Source organism: Sorex araneus, chromosome 3, assembly GCF_027595985.1.
Source record: "Sorex araneus isolate mSorAra2 chromosome 3, mSorAra2.pri, whole genome shotgun sequence".
NCBI classification, from domain to species: domain Eukaryota; kingdom Metazoa; phylum Chordata; class Mammalia; order Eulipotyphla; family Soricidae; genus Sorex; species Sorex araneus.
In genome coordinates this window covers 41,220,277-41,233,880 of record NC_073304.1, presented here as the reverse complement: position 1 = coordinate 41,233,880, position 13,604 = coordinate 41,220,277, and positions in this window count along the sequence as shown.

Genomic DNA, 13,604 nt, shown 5'->3' with positions numbered 1-13,604 from the left:
AAGGTTGGGGAGGGTGATGCCTCTCATCATCTATTTTTTCAAGAATTGTTTTAGCTATCCATGGGCATTTGGTGTTCCATATGAATCTTAGGATTGCTTGGTCCATTTCTTTGAAGAATGTCATGGGTATCCTTATAGGGATTGCATTGAATATGTATAATGCTTGGGGGAGTATTGTCATTTTGACAATGTTGATTCTCCCTATCCATGAGCAGGGTATATGTTTCCATTTCTTACAATATCTCAAGACTGAATCAAGAAGACTTGGAATACCTGAATAGACTCATTAATATCAAGGAAATTGAAACTGTAATAAAAAATCTCCCCAAAAACAAAAAGCCCCGGTCCAGATGAATTCACTGGCGAATTCTTCCAAACATTTAAAGAAGACCTATTGCCAGTTCTCCTCAAGCTTTTCCAAGAAATTGAAAAAAACAGGAACTCTCCCAAACAGTTTCTATGAAGCACACATCTCCCTAATACCAAAAGCAAATAAAGACACCACTAAGAAAGAAAATTATATACCAATATCCCTGATGAACACCGATGCGAAGATCCTCAATAAAATACTAGCAAATAGGATCCAACAACTCATCAAAAAGATCATATACCATGACCAAGTGGGATTCATGCCACAGATGCAAGGATAGTTTAACATTGGGAAATCAATCAACATAATCCATCATATCAACAAAAGTAAAGATAAAAACCGTATGATCATATCAATAGATGCAGAGAAAGCATTCGACAAGATCCAACATCCGTTCATGATGAAAACCCTCACCAAAATGGGTTTTGGAGGAACTTTCCTCAAGATAGTCAAAGCTATCTACCACAAGCCTACGGCAAGCATTACCCTCAATGGGGAATAACTAAGGGCCATTCCTCTAAGATCAGGCATAAGACAAGGATGCCCACTCTCACCACTTCTCTTCACATACTGGAAGTACTTGCGATACCTGTTAGACAAGAAAAAGAGATCAAGGGCATCCAGATAGGAAAGGAAGAAATCAAACTCTCACTATTCACAGACGATATGATACTATATCTAGAGAAGCCTAAAACCTCTACTAAGAAACTCTTAGAAACTATAGACTTATACAGTAAAGTTGCAGGCTATAAAATCAATACCCAAAAATCCATGGCCTTCCTATATGCAAACAATGAGACAGAGGAAAGTGACATGAAAAAAGCAATTTCATTCACAATTGTGCCCCCGAAAATCAAGTACCTCGGAATCAGCTTAACCAAGGAAGTAAAAGACCTCTACAAAAAAAACTATAAATGGCTACTCCATGAAATAGCACAGATGGAGTTTTTAGTCTCAAGAAGCCTGTGCTAATTGCTGTCCTGTCTTCCCTAATCCTGCTGTTCAGGCTGTCCTCCGGCAAGCCCCCTTTCATCCTCACTCTTCACTTCCTCTGCTTCAAATCCCAGGTGCTTGCTTCCAAGTCTCATTTATTTGTAAACGTATCTCTCCATTTTAAAAATCTTTCTTCTAAAAGTGTCTTCTGACACCTTGTTGGAGCTATTTTCTAAAAGCACATCTCTGTTTTTATTAATTTCAGAAATTATCAACTGTAAGAAAAAGTTCACCATTGCTAACAATGTGTTAGTATTTTCCGTCTCAGAGACCAGTTTTGTTCTAAGTGCATGTATGTGTGCACTCATGTGTGTGTGTGTGTATGTGTGTGTGTGCACACACACACACATGAAATCTCATTTAATTTCCACAACAGTATCTATGGTATAGTTTTATACTCATTCTTACACATGTAAACACATACACACACTCACATATAAAATCTCATTTAATTTCTACAACAATATATATGGTTTTATACTCATTCTTACATGAGGAAAGTTGAAAATAAGAAATTCATTTATGGTCACTTAGTATGTTATGAAATTAATATTCAAACTCAGGTGGTTTGATCCCAAAATCCAAACTCTAAAAGTTGTGTATTCCTTCCTAACATGACCTCATCTTATATTGTGAGCTTCAGTTCTGACACTTTCACTTTTCCTCTCTGGCCTCAGTCTGCTTTAGCCACACTGACATTTGCATTGTAATTTGAAGCAAACCAGGTTTGTTAATATTCCTCTACTTGGCAAGGACTCTGGCATTTCCCTAGAAGAGCTTGTCTGCTCACCCCCTTTTCCATCAGTGAAAGTCATCTATCAAGAGTAAGGCCAAACTGAACTGCCCTGAAAAGCCTCTGAAATATGGCTATGGCTCATTCCAATTGCAGTTTCTTTGCAGCACAAGTGTTTTCAGTATTGTTTTTTGTTTCACCCCTGTGTGTTAATTGAGATGGGGAAGGATTTGGCTTTATGCATCTTGTGCTCCTAGGAGTTCACCTAAGAATTATACAGTTAGGGATGAACCAAGAGCCACGGCACGAGAAGCAGAGCCTCCCGCCTACTGACTGTGATCCTGAGGTCTCCTAACCCATTTTGGCACCAGAGCAGATTCTTGGAGCCATGCATTTTGACTGCGAACTGAGCTACAACCTCGTGCAGCCCGGGGAGGGATTTTTTTCCCTCTCCACCCCATTTTTCTGAGCGAAAATGGCGGCAGCGGCAGCAACCACGCGGTGAGAGCCACCCTCTAAGACCCCTACACCAGGAGGTAGGACTTTCTTTAGTGACGTAGCCTGTAGGTGATCCTGGGAGGGGAGGTGTTCCCGGCGCGCCTTCCGCCCAGAGATGAACCAAGAGCCGCGGCACGAGAAGCAGAGCCTCCCGCCTACTGACCGTGATCCTGAGGTCTCCTAACCCATTTTGGCACCAGAGCAGATTCTTGCAGCCATGCATTTTGACTGCGAACTGAGCTACAACCTCGTGCAGCCCGGGGAGGGATTTTTTTCCCTCTCCACCCCATTTTTCTGAGCGAAAATGGCGGCAGCGGCAGCAACCACGCGGTGAGAGCCACCCTCTAAGACCCCTACACCAGGAGGTAGGACTTTCTTTAGTGACGTAGCCTGTAGGTGATCCTGGGAGGGGAGGTGTTCCCGGCGCGCCTTCCGCCCAGAGATGAACCAAGAGCCACGGCACGAGAAGCAGAGCCTCCCGCCTACTGACTGTGATCCTGAGGTCTCCTAACCCATTTTGGCACCAGAGCAGATTCTTGGAGCCATCCATTTTGACTGTGAACTGAGCTAAAATATTAGAAACCCAAAACCGCGCGGCCGCTATCGCGGCCGCGCGGACTCAAAATCTTCACCTTTACCAAGGAAGAGAAATTATTAGATGATGCTTATTCAGCAGGCCTGATTGTTGGGGAAAATTTCCAATCAACAATAGTGAGTTCTGTATGGAAATATGAAATGTACTCAATATATAGAGAGAATAATGGGAATATCATCAGCTACTTAGATGGGGGGTGGGGTGGGAGGTGGGTGTATTGGGGCTTTTGGTGGTGGAACGGGTGCACTGGTGAAGAGATGGTGGTTTAATCAGTATTTGACTGTGACTTAAACCTGAATAAAAAAAAAATAAAATTAAAAAAAAAAATAAAATAAAATAAAATAAATTCCTAAAAAAAAAAAAAAAAAAAAAAAAGAATTATACAGTTAGTTACTTTTTCCCGTGTTCTGCAGGAAATAGTGGGAATAATGCTGGGAGGGAGGGAAGGAAGAGAAGACCGGAATGGGACAGAGACTGAACTAATAGACTTGAACTCAGTTATTCTCCAGTGGGTTTGTTCTTCTTGGAGCCATATTTTCTTGTTTTTCTTTTTTACCTGTACCTGGCAGTGCTCAAGGGCTACTTCTGGTTCTGAGCATACTTGAACATCTTTCTTGACAGTGTTTGTGAAAACATGTAGTATTGGGGACTGAACCCTGGGTTTCCATATGCAAAACACGTGCTTCATTCCAATGAATCATCTCTCCGAACCAACGGGTCAAATTATATACCCTAAAGTTTGCCTATCTATCCATGTGAGCTGTTGCTTGAAGGAGCAAAACCCGACAAAGCACCAAGAATTCTTGGACAAGAGTTTAGCTGTGAGCCTGCATCATCTAAGCACTTGGGCTGCTCAGAAAATGTTCTGAGGGGGACCTAAGGTGCACAGTACCACAAGCACTCCATTGTAGTGAACATATCAAAATAATGAATACCCATAAGCAATCAGATTAAATATGCTGAGTAGTCTTTGATGCATATGGCAGCTTTTAAAAACAGAGGGAGCTGTTTTTTAATGAGTTTGAAAATGGATTAGTAAAGCACTAATTGTTTAAATCTGTATTTTAAAAAGTAGATTTTTTTTAAAATTTTTACCGAGAAAGAAAATTTCCTTATACACTTAATATTGCTGAGCAATACATTTAACATTGCTTGAAGGGAAAGTGATGGTGGTATGTTTTATTTAAAAAAAAAGTGTTAAGGTTTTTTATTTTCTTGTATAATCTGCTAAGCATAGTAAATGATATGAAGTGCATGGGAGGATTGTTAAGTAGTCATTATTGGATTCTGAATCAATATGAATTGGATTTCAGTGCAGTTCTTATCTTTTCTTACTAAGGTTCTTCAAGAGTAAGTGAGCCTGCTGTGGTTTTTCTGCCAACCTCCTTTCTGAAATAGAACTGACGCCTTGGCATTCCCATGTGCTCTGAATGTTAGGATTCCTGAGTTAGCCGTGCCCCCTCCTCATTCCTGTAGTTTTGTTGATTCCTTCCTAAGATACATTTAGGTATGTTTACAGCCTCCTTGAGTTATCACCCAACCCAAATGATCATTCTGGTTCTCGCTCCCAGAAGGAGGCAGAAGTAGCGTATTGGGATAAGACTGTGACTCCGGAAGCCACAGAACCTTTGACCCCGAGCTGCCCTGTGGAATCTGAGCCACCTCTGGAGAGCCTCAGAATGACTGAGCCTGTTAATGGATTCCATCCCTTTGTAGAGTATCTCAAATTGTGGTCATTTAGAGCATTATTATAGAATTGTTTAGTGTCCTGTATAAACACATTCACCATTTATCACTGTAAATGTAACAGGTGCTTTCCAAGCTGCCAGCTGGAGGTTCTTTAGTGTCTCTGAAATAGTAACAAAGCAGTAGTTTTTAAGGCTCAGCTCTCTTCACAAAGAACGGCAGAAACTTCAGTCTCCTTTATGCTTACTTTCCTTTTGGATTCAAAGCACGGCAGTTTGGGGGAGAGGGACTCTGTGGCATCTTGAAAAGTGCTGACTTTCCCGAATTCTCCACAGTCACCTGACTCACCATGAAAAGTGTCGTAGGTAGATTATCCATTCATGACAGTAAAAAACTCCTTTTCATCTCAGCACTTCACAGTAATGACCTCACATATACATTCAATCAAAATGACTTAAATGGAAGTGTCCTGTGCTTTGCAGTGCTCTAGATAGTTGGGGAATAGCATAAAGAAAGCAGACCACAAGCCAACTCTCATGGCCTTCTCAAACAAGGGGAAAGAGATATTCTTGGAGAATATCAAAATAGGTGAGGTGGTCGTGTTGACCCAAAATAAGGAAGAGGGATATAGCTAATGAGGAGATCAGTGCCATTTAATATAGACAAGGTGACATTTTATCAGAAACTTGAAGGAACTAGGGGAAACAACCACGTGGATGTCTGAAAAGGAGTATTGCAACCAGAGAGATGGCAAGTTCAATGGACTACAAGCAGACATTGTACATCTCAGGAATGGCAAGAAGACCAGAGTTGAGTGGGGGAGAGAGCAGAATTAGAGCTGGCAGGGTGAGAAGGACCTTATAGTTCATGAAACAACTTTGAGCCCTCCTCTGAGTGAGACAGGAAATATCAAAGGGTTCCAGGAAGATGAATGAGATGATCTGCACCCAGTTTAACAGTCTGACTGTTGTGTGGAAAACAGACTCTAGGAGCCAGGGGCAAGGGTAGAAGGGACATCAGTTAGGAGCCCATCGAGATGATTTAGGGGAGAGATGATGGTACCTTATAAATAGATGAGAATGGGTTGGGGATGTAGCTCAGTAGTAGAGCACCCGCTAGTAATTTCCCCTAAGGGCATCTTTAGCTTTACTATGATCCTGCCCTTATTGCTGTTCTGTCTCTCTTGTTGCTACTTCTCTGCCTGCTCCTGAAGCAGGCTCTTTTCATCATCCTTATTCACTTCTTTAAACCTATTCAGTACCTGCTCCCTCTGCTTCAGATCCCAGGGACTTGGCTTCAACTCTCATTTACTTGTTAATGTATCATTCCAGCTTTAACTTTCTAGAAAGCGACACATTGCCAATCAGTGCTCTTTTTTAAAAAGAACATCTCCGTTTATGTTAATTCCAGAATTCAATCTTTTCTGCCATAGGAATTCCAAAATAGCTAATGATTTATTTTTAATTACCCCTCTGAGCCCGAGTTTGTGCTAAGCACTTTGTATCTATTATCTTATTTCATTTCCACAACAATACCAGTGGTGGTAATCATACATTTATTCTTATATGAGGAAACTGAGATTGAGAGGATCAGAGAGATAGGATAAGGGATAAAGCATTGCATGTGGCTGACCCGGTTCTGTCTCTAGCACTGAGCACCACCAAGAGTACAGTCAGATGTGGCCCCCAACAACCCTCTACCTCACCCAAACAAATACTGAGACTGAGAGAGTGTAAGAAACTTACTAAAACTTAAATAGTTGGTAAATTGTGAAATGAATATTTCAACTCATGCAGTTTGATCTCTCCCATCTATGAGACCCTGGGTTCAATCTTCAGTACCAAAACAAGTTAAAAAAATAATTGATAATGATGGATATGCTGAGAAATGATTCAGTCATGGGAAAAGGAGGTAACAAATTTGGTAATTTTTTTGGTGTGAAATGAGGTAGCTATTATTGAACAAAATTTGCTTAGAGAGATATTAAAGGACAAAAAGGGAAGGAATATGTTTTCAAGAGATAGCATAGACTTCTCCAGAGTGTAAATAGGCAAACAAAAAAACATAGAGATAAGCAAGCAAGATGTGTGTTCAAGGGAGAACATGGGCTTGAAGAGCAAGTTGGTAATATATTTTAATGTGATAATGAGAAAAAGGATGACTCTAAGGATATTGACATTAGCAATTGGCTAAAATGAAAAGCTGATTTACTGAGATGGTGGTAACTGAAAGATCAGGTTTTAATGGAAAAATATGATTCCATTTTGACATATAAGGGGTTGAGTAAGTCAGGTTTTAATTTTGACATATGAGCTTAGTGTTAAGGAAAGTTGCTGGAGTTGGAGACATAAGTTTGGGTAGCATACAGAATCAAGTCAGAATGCTAAGTGAAATCACCAAAAAAGTGCATGTACATAGAGAAGATCTGAGATATAAGGATTAGTCTTTATTGCTGCCAATGTTTGCAGGCCAGAGATATCGAGAAAGAGTCAGCATCATTGCATTACTAGAAATCACTTGTATCACTTGTCATCTTGTTGATCTTCGATTTGCTCGAGTGGGTGCCAGTAACATCTCCATTTGTCCCTGTCGTATATAACAAATTGGGTTACATAAATTGGGTTTTGGTGTAACAAATTGGGGTGTATTCAAAAAGGAATTAGAGGAGAAGCAGAAATACCCATTGCATATCAGTTGTGGTAGTTTTCTGTAAAAGGGAACAGAGAATTGTAATTAGTTAGAGGAAGAACATGGAATCTAGAAGGATTTGTTTTCAAAAATAATATGGGGTATAGCAATGTAAATTTGGTACAGTATTCTTGCAGAACAGGAAAAATGGATGAAGTAGGAAAGAGTTTCACAAATGTATGCCTTGAGTCTAAGAGAAGGGGTAGAATTTTGTGCTGAGAAGGTGAGAAGGTTGAGAAGGTTTGGCTGTTGCTAGGGCAGGGAGGCCCTACTTATTACAATAAGGAGGCAGTATTTGGGCACAGATGCAAGTTAGATGGTTGCCTAAGCAACTAGAATATGCACAAGTCCTCTATTTTGAATCTACAACACCAATGCTCAGGGATTATTCCTGATTCTGTGCTCAGGAATCACTCCAATAAGGCTCAGGGAACCATATTAGAGTGACAGTGATCAAAGGGGGTTTGACTGCATGCAAGGCAAATGTCCCACCCACTTGTACTCTCTCTTGGGCCCTCATGTCTTCTTTCTTTGAGTGTTTCTATTTTCTTGGTGAACTGAAAAGCAAATTTGGGTTGAGATGAGGAATGAAGTATCGAGTAGAGAAGAATTAAATAATTTTCTGGAAATACTGGAGGAGTAAATCGACAAAGAAAACAAAGGGAAGATCCCAGGTCTTATTTGAGAATTTGAAAATAGATCTGTTGCTGTGTTTATGTAGCTCTGCCCCTGGTCTGTTATTTAAGTATGTAGGAAAAGTGGGAGAAACAGTTTGCCAGATGATGGCTGAGGAAGGCAAAGATGAATTCCACATGGACTTTGACAGGAAATGAATGGGAAGATATATCTCACTGGAGGTTGTTCATCTATATTAAGTCACAGAATACATCCCCTTGGAGTTTCTAAAAGGTGTCCACAGTGAATGGGACAGATATATGACTGTTATTTTATTCAAAGATCCTCCCCTGTGACACCATATAATACTCTCACTTTTCTTCTATATGGAAACAGGTGATATAATCCTAGAGAGTGGATGATTACTAGGTAGTATCAATTTCTCCATGGCTAAAAGGGTTTAGTTCAGGGGCTGTCTAACCACCATTCTTACTCTTCCACTGCATCCAGTCATTTTCTCTTCCAATCCACTTAGGACTTTTTTTAAAAAATTTTATTCTTTTATTGAATCACCATGTGGAAAGTTACAAAGCTTTCAGGTTTAAGTCCCAGTTATACAATGCTTGAACACCCATCCCTTCACCAGTGCACATATTCCACCACCAAGATTAACAGTATACCACCCCACCCCCCCCACCTCTCCAGCCCCCTGCCCCCCTGTGTAACTGATAAATTTCACTTTACCTTCACTTTACTTTGATTAAAACCAGAGTGCCCAAAAACAGATGACTGGTTAAAGAAACTCTGGTACATCTACACAATGGAATACTATGTAGCTGTCAGAAAACATGAAGTCATGAAATTTTCATATAAGTGGATCAACATGGAGAGTGTCATGTTGAGTGAAATGAGTCAGAAAGAAAGAGACAGACATAAAAAAGTTGCATTCATATGTGGAATATAAAGTAGCTGAGAGGTACAAGCTTTCAATGATGCAATTTATGGCAGATATTTCTCTGGACTTAGTTACTAAAATACTAAAATACAGAAATCCAAAACCATGCGGCTGCTAGTATGGCCGCTTGACCTCATATCTCTTCATTCTCAGCAATGGAAAACGAATTATCAAACGCTTCCTTTTCAGCAGGTCCAACTTTAGGGGGGAGAAACTCCAAATAATAATAGTGAGTTTTTCTTGTTGAAATATTGAATGCAATCAAAGTAAAGTGAAAGTAAAGTGAAATTTATCAGTTACACAGGTGTGTGATGTCCTTTGACTCCAACCCACTTGAGACTTTAACCCTAAAGCAGGATACCGGAATGTTGCTTTGCTCATACACACAAAATGAGTCCGAATGCTGGAACTGATGTCATCAGCTTGCCCAAGTAATTTGTTTTCCTCATGTGTGGCTGTTATAGTTCTCAGAAAACTTGAAGAATAAATTGATACATACTTATATTATTACAATAGAGATAGATTATCGCACTTATTTAGTCTAATACTTTTAATGTCATACCAGGTATGGAACTCTACACGTGATCCCTGCTGAAACTCTATGCGTGATTCCTGATGAACATCGCTGGCTGTTTTGCAAGATTTGGACAGAATGGTGTCGGCAGGCATGGAGAAACTGGGCAGCCATAGCATCTCCTCCTGCCCTAGCCAGGCTGAGTCACAGCGCCGTCAGACATAGAGTCATGGCGGCAGTGCGTGCAGTGGCTCATCCACTGTGGGATGCTGTCAGTCAACCACCAGGTGACCTGGGACTAGCACAAGTGTTTGAACTGGTTCAGACCCTCCGCTATTGGGTCCTGCTCTGCCAGCTACTCAATAACCTCTGGGAGCACTCTATCAACCTCAAGGAGATCAACCTGAGGCTGAAGATGTCCCAGGTGCTGCCCAGAGATGCAGGCAGGTGTGTGTTTGTCAGTGTGCAGATCATTACAACATGCCAGTTGACTAAAAGCTTATTCGGTAGACTGGGAACACCTGTAAAGGCGATTAGAGGCTGCCCCAAAATCCTCCTCCCTCTCAGAGAGCCCAGCAAGCTACTGAGAGTATTCCGCCCGCATGGCAGAGCCTGGCAAGTTACCTGTGGTGTACTCGATATGCCAAAAACAGTAACAACGATGGTCCTCATTTCCCTGATCCTGAAAGAGCACCCAATATGCCATCAGGCTACACTAGCACATGACAGGGATGAATGAAGTTTGGTGCCCGCCTGAGCAAATTGGTGAACAACTGGATGACAGTGATACAGTGATACTTTAGAAAAATTTAAAAAAAAAGTTTTTTCTTTCCTTTGAAAGGCTTTTGTAAGTATTTGTCCCAAATAAGATTTGAGGATTGAAGTAGCAAGAGTTATCTCTCTTCTACTGTCCAGGAGCTTTTTTTAAAGAAATAAATAATTTGAAAATGATACCTCTCTTTTCTTGAAGCCAAATACATAGTTTTCTCTCAAATTAGTATAATTTTACATTAAACATAATGGACTTGCCAAAATCTTATTTATCACATTAAAATATTGTTCAATACCTTTATTTATTAATTTTAATTAAAAATAACACCATGAGATAAACAGTTACAAAGTTGTCTATAATTGGATTTCAGTGGTACCACCACCCGTCTCTTAGCCAGTGTACATTTCCCACCACCAATGTCCCGTTTCCTTCTTTCAACCTCCTACCCCACTCCTAATCTGCCTTTATGGCAGACACTTTTCTTCTCTCGTTCACTTACAATGTTTTGATGCAAAAGAGTCATACAGGAAGTTAATGCAAGATTGGAATTACAGAAACAGAGTTCTCTTATTGTTCTGGTGTGAAATATTCAAAATTAGAAAAGTATCACACAGATTCTTCCAGCGGTGCTTACTTTTTTTCTTACTCTCTCCTCAGCACAGCAAACTCTTGTGTGCATGTTTTCTCATTTGGCATTATATATTTTCTTCTAAAATTATATATTTTCTATAATTTTCTTCTTGTTTTTGTGCTGTTCAAACTTAATTTCTCCCTGAAGCCTAGCTTTTTTTCTAAATGGTGCACTTTTCAACTCTTAGAAATGTGATTGAGTTAAAAATCTACTATAGCAAACAATACGAGAATTCCTCGAGGAGTTAAAAAAATAGAACTACCATTTGATACTGCCACCATACAGATATATATTCAAAAGAAATGAAATCATTCCAAAGAGGTACCTGCATTTCCATATTGACTGCAGACTTATTCAAATTGCCAAGGGGTATGGAGACAACCTAAATGTCCATCAATAAATAAATGGATTAAGAAAACGTGCACACACAGAGACTGGAATATTATAGCTAGTCTTTAAAAAACAAGGGAGTTCTGTCACTTATGTTGTCAACATGGATGAACCTGAATACCTGGCTATGCTAAGTGAAATGAACCTGACAGATAGAAACAAATATTATATAGTATCTTATGTGTAATATGAGAAATACATTGATAAAACCTTTGAGTTAGAAGAAGACTCAGATCTGAGGAGCTAACATATAGCTTGATGACTATAGCTGTTAACACTGTACTGGCTAATTGAAATTTTCAAGAAGAGTAGAAGTGTTTTCGTACACATTTAAGTATGTGAGCTGATGGCTAATTAACTCAATGATGGGAATCCTTTCAAAATGTATGTGCCTATCAAGCTACCACATTACTCATTGTAAATATATTTTAATTTTATATGTGCCAATTATATCCTAGTAAAGCTTGGGGTGGGGTGGAGGAAGCTGCTGCAGAACAGAGATGAGCACTGCTTTATCGATTGGAGCATTTACCTCAGATCTGCACCTTCCAGCTCCCATTGTTCATTCTGCTCAGTGAGCTCTGCTCCAAATGACCTGGATGTCTGTGACCTGAATTTTTTCCAAGGGCTGCCAGTCTGAAATGCCTCTGGAGAAATTTTAAGGAGTGAAAGGAAGGGAAGAGAAGGGATGATGGATGATCTCACAGTGGCTGAGCCCGAGGAGGCAGCGATGAAAGGTGATTCCCCAAGGTGATGCCATCATGGAGGGGTGCTTGGCCTCTCTCCTGCTGTATGGTGGGGCCACACTACCCCCCTTGGCCCAACAGCTTGGGAGGATGAGGCCCCCAGTTGAAGATTTCTCAGGATGAAGGATGTTTTTGAATTTTTCCAGCCCACATTTCCAGTGCATGTGTTCACTAGTATTATTCATTACAAATTCACTTTCTGAACAGTCCACATGGAAAGAGAATAGTGAAAAGACAATAGATCATGTAACAAGCAGCTGCTTTCAGCCCCCATTTTAACCTCCTTCACAACCCTATCATCACTTCTTCAAGTGCAGAGTTGAAGAAATTGGTTGGAAAGAAATTGTCTGGAAGAAAGGCCTGCTCTTGTGAATGCCATTTAGGGGTGTAGTTTACTTGGCCTGTAGGTATTGCTGCAGATAAGAAGAGGGGACAGGTAGGCAGTCCCAGCTCTGACATAAATCAACTCCAAGGCATTCCATAGAACTTGACATTGAATCTAGCCTTTCTACCATAGCTCATTTCTTGACCTGTCAGGCCCTTTCCTGCTGGAGTCCATCCCAATGCTCTTTCAAGAAACAGAACCATCTCACCATTTCCATAGCTTGTTATTGTTTGTGAACCATGCTGAGTGATGCTAAGGGTTACCCCTGGCTCTGGGCTCAGGAATTATTCCTAGTGGGTTCAGGCTCGAGATATACCATACGGAATTCTGGGATAGAATGTAGGTTGGCTATATGCAAGGCTAGTGCCCTATCCACTGTACTATTACTCTTTCCTCTCCATAGCATGTGTAATACTAGTTAAAATCGATCCGGTGGCACCAGACACCACAGGACTTAGCAGTGTATATGAAGAGTTCATTTACTTCACACAGCTAGGAAGTAGGAATTGATTCCCAATTTACAGATATAGAAACAAATGCACAGAGGTGTTAAGAAGACTAGTGGTTTTTCATGATGTCTAGGTGGGTCTGTTTGGCTTCAAAACCTGTGATTGGTTTTATTTTTTCTTTTATTTAAAAAGTACATGGTATTTATTCTTATTTCTATTCTACTCAGCACCATGCCTCTGGAACCTAGCATGTATTGGCAATATGCAAATATTTGTTAAAATAATGGCAGAGTTAAGTGAAATATAGTTTGCAGTCAAGATGTTTCACTGTGGACATGCTGAGATTTCATTAAGGCTCCTGTTCTCCGAGAGCACAGCTTTCCTCAGCCCCTGACAGCCTCCCACTGACCGGTTTGAGCAGTAATTTGGAAGACAGATTTAGGGCAAGATTCCTTTCCTCTGAGACCCAGAACCAATTTGATATGACCACTTGGATATCTCATAGGTTTCCCAATTTTAATATGTCTTTACTCATCATTTCTATTTCCGCCTCACCTCTGTCAATGACCAAGCTACCCGCTCAC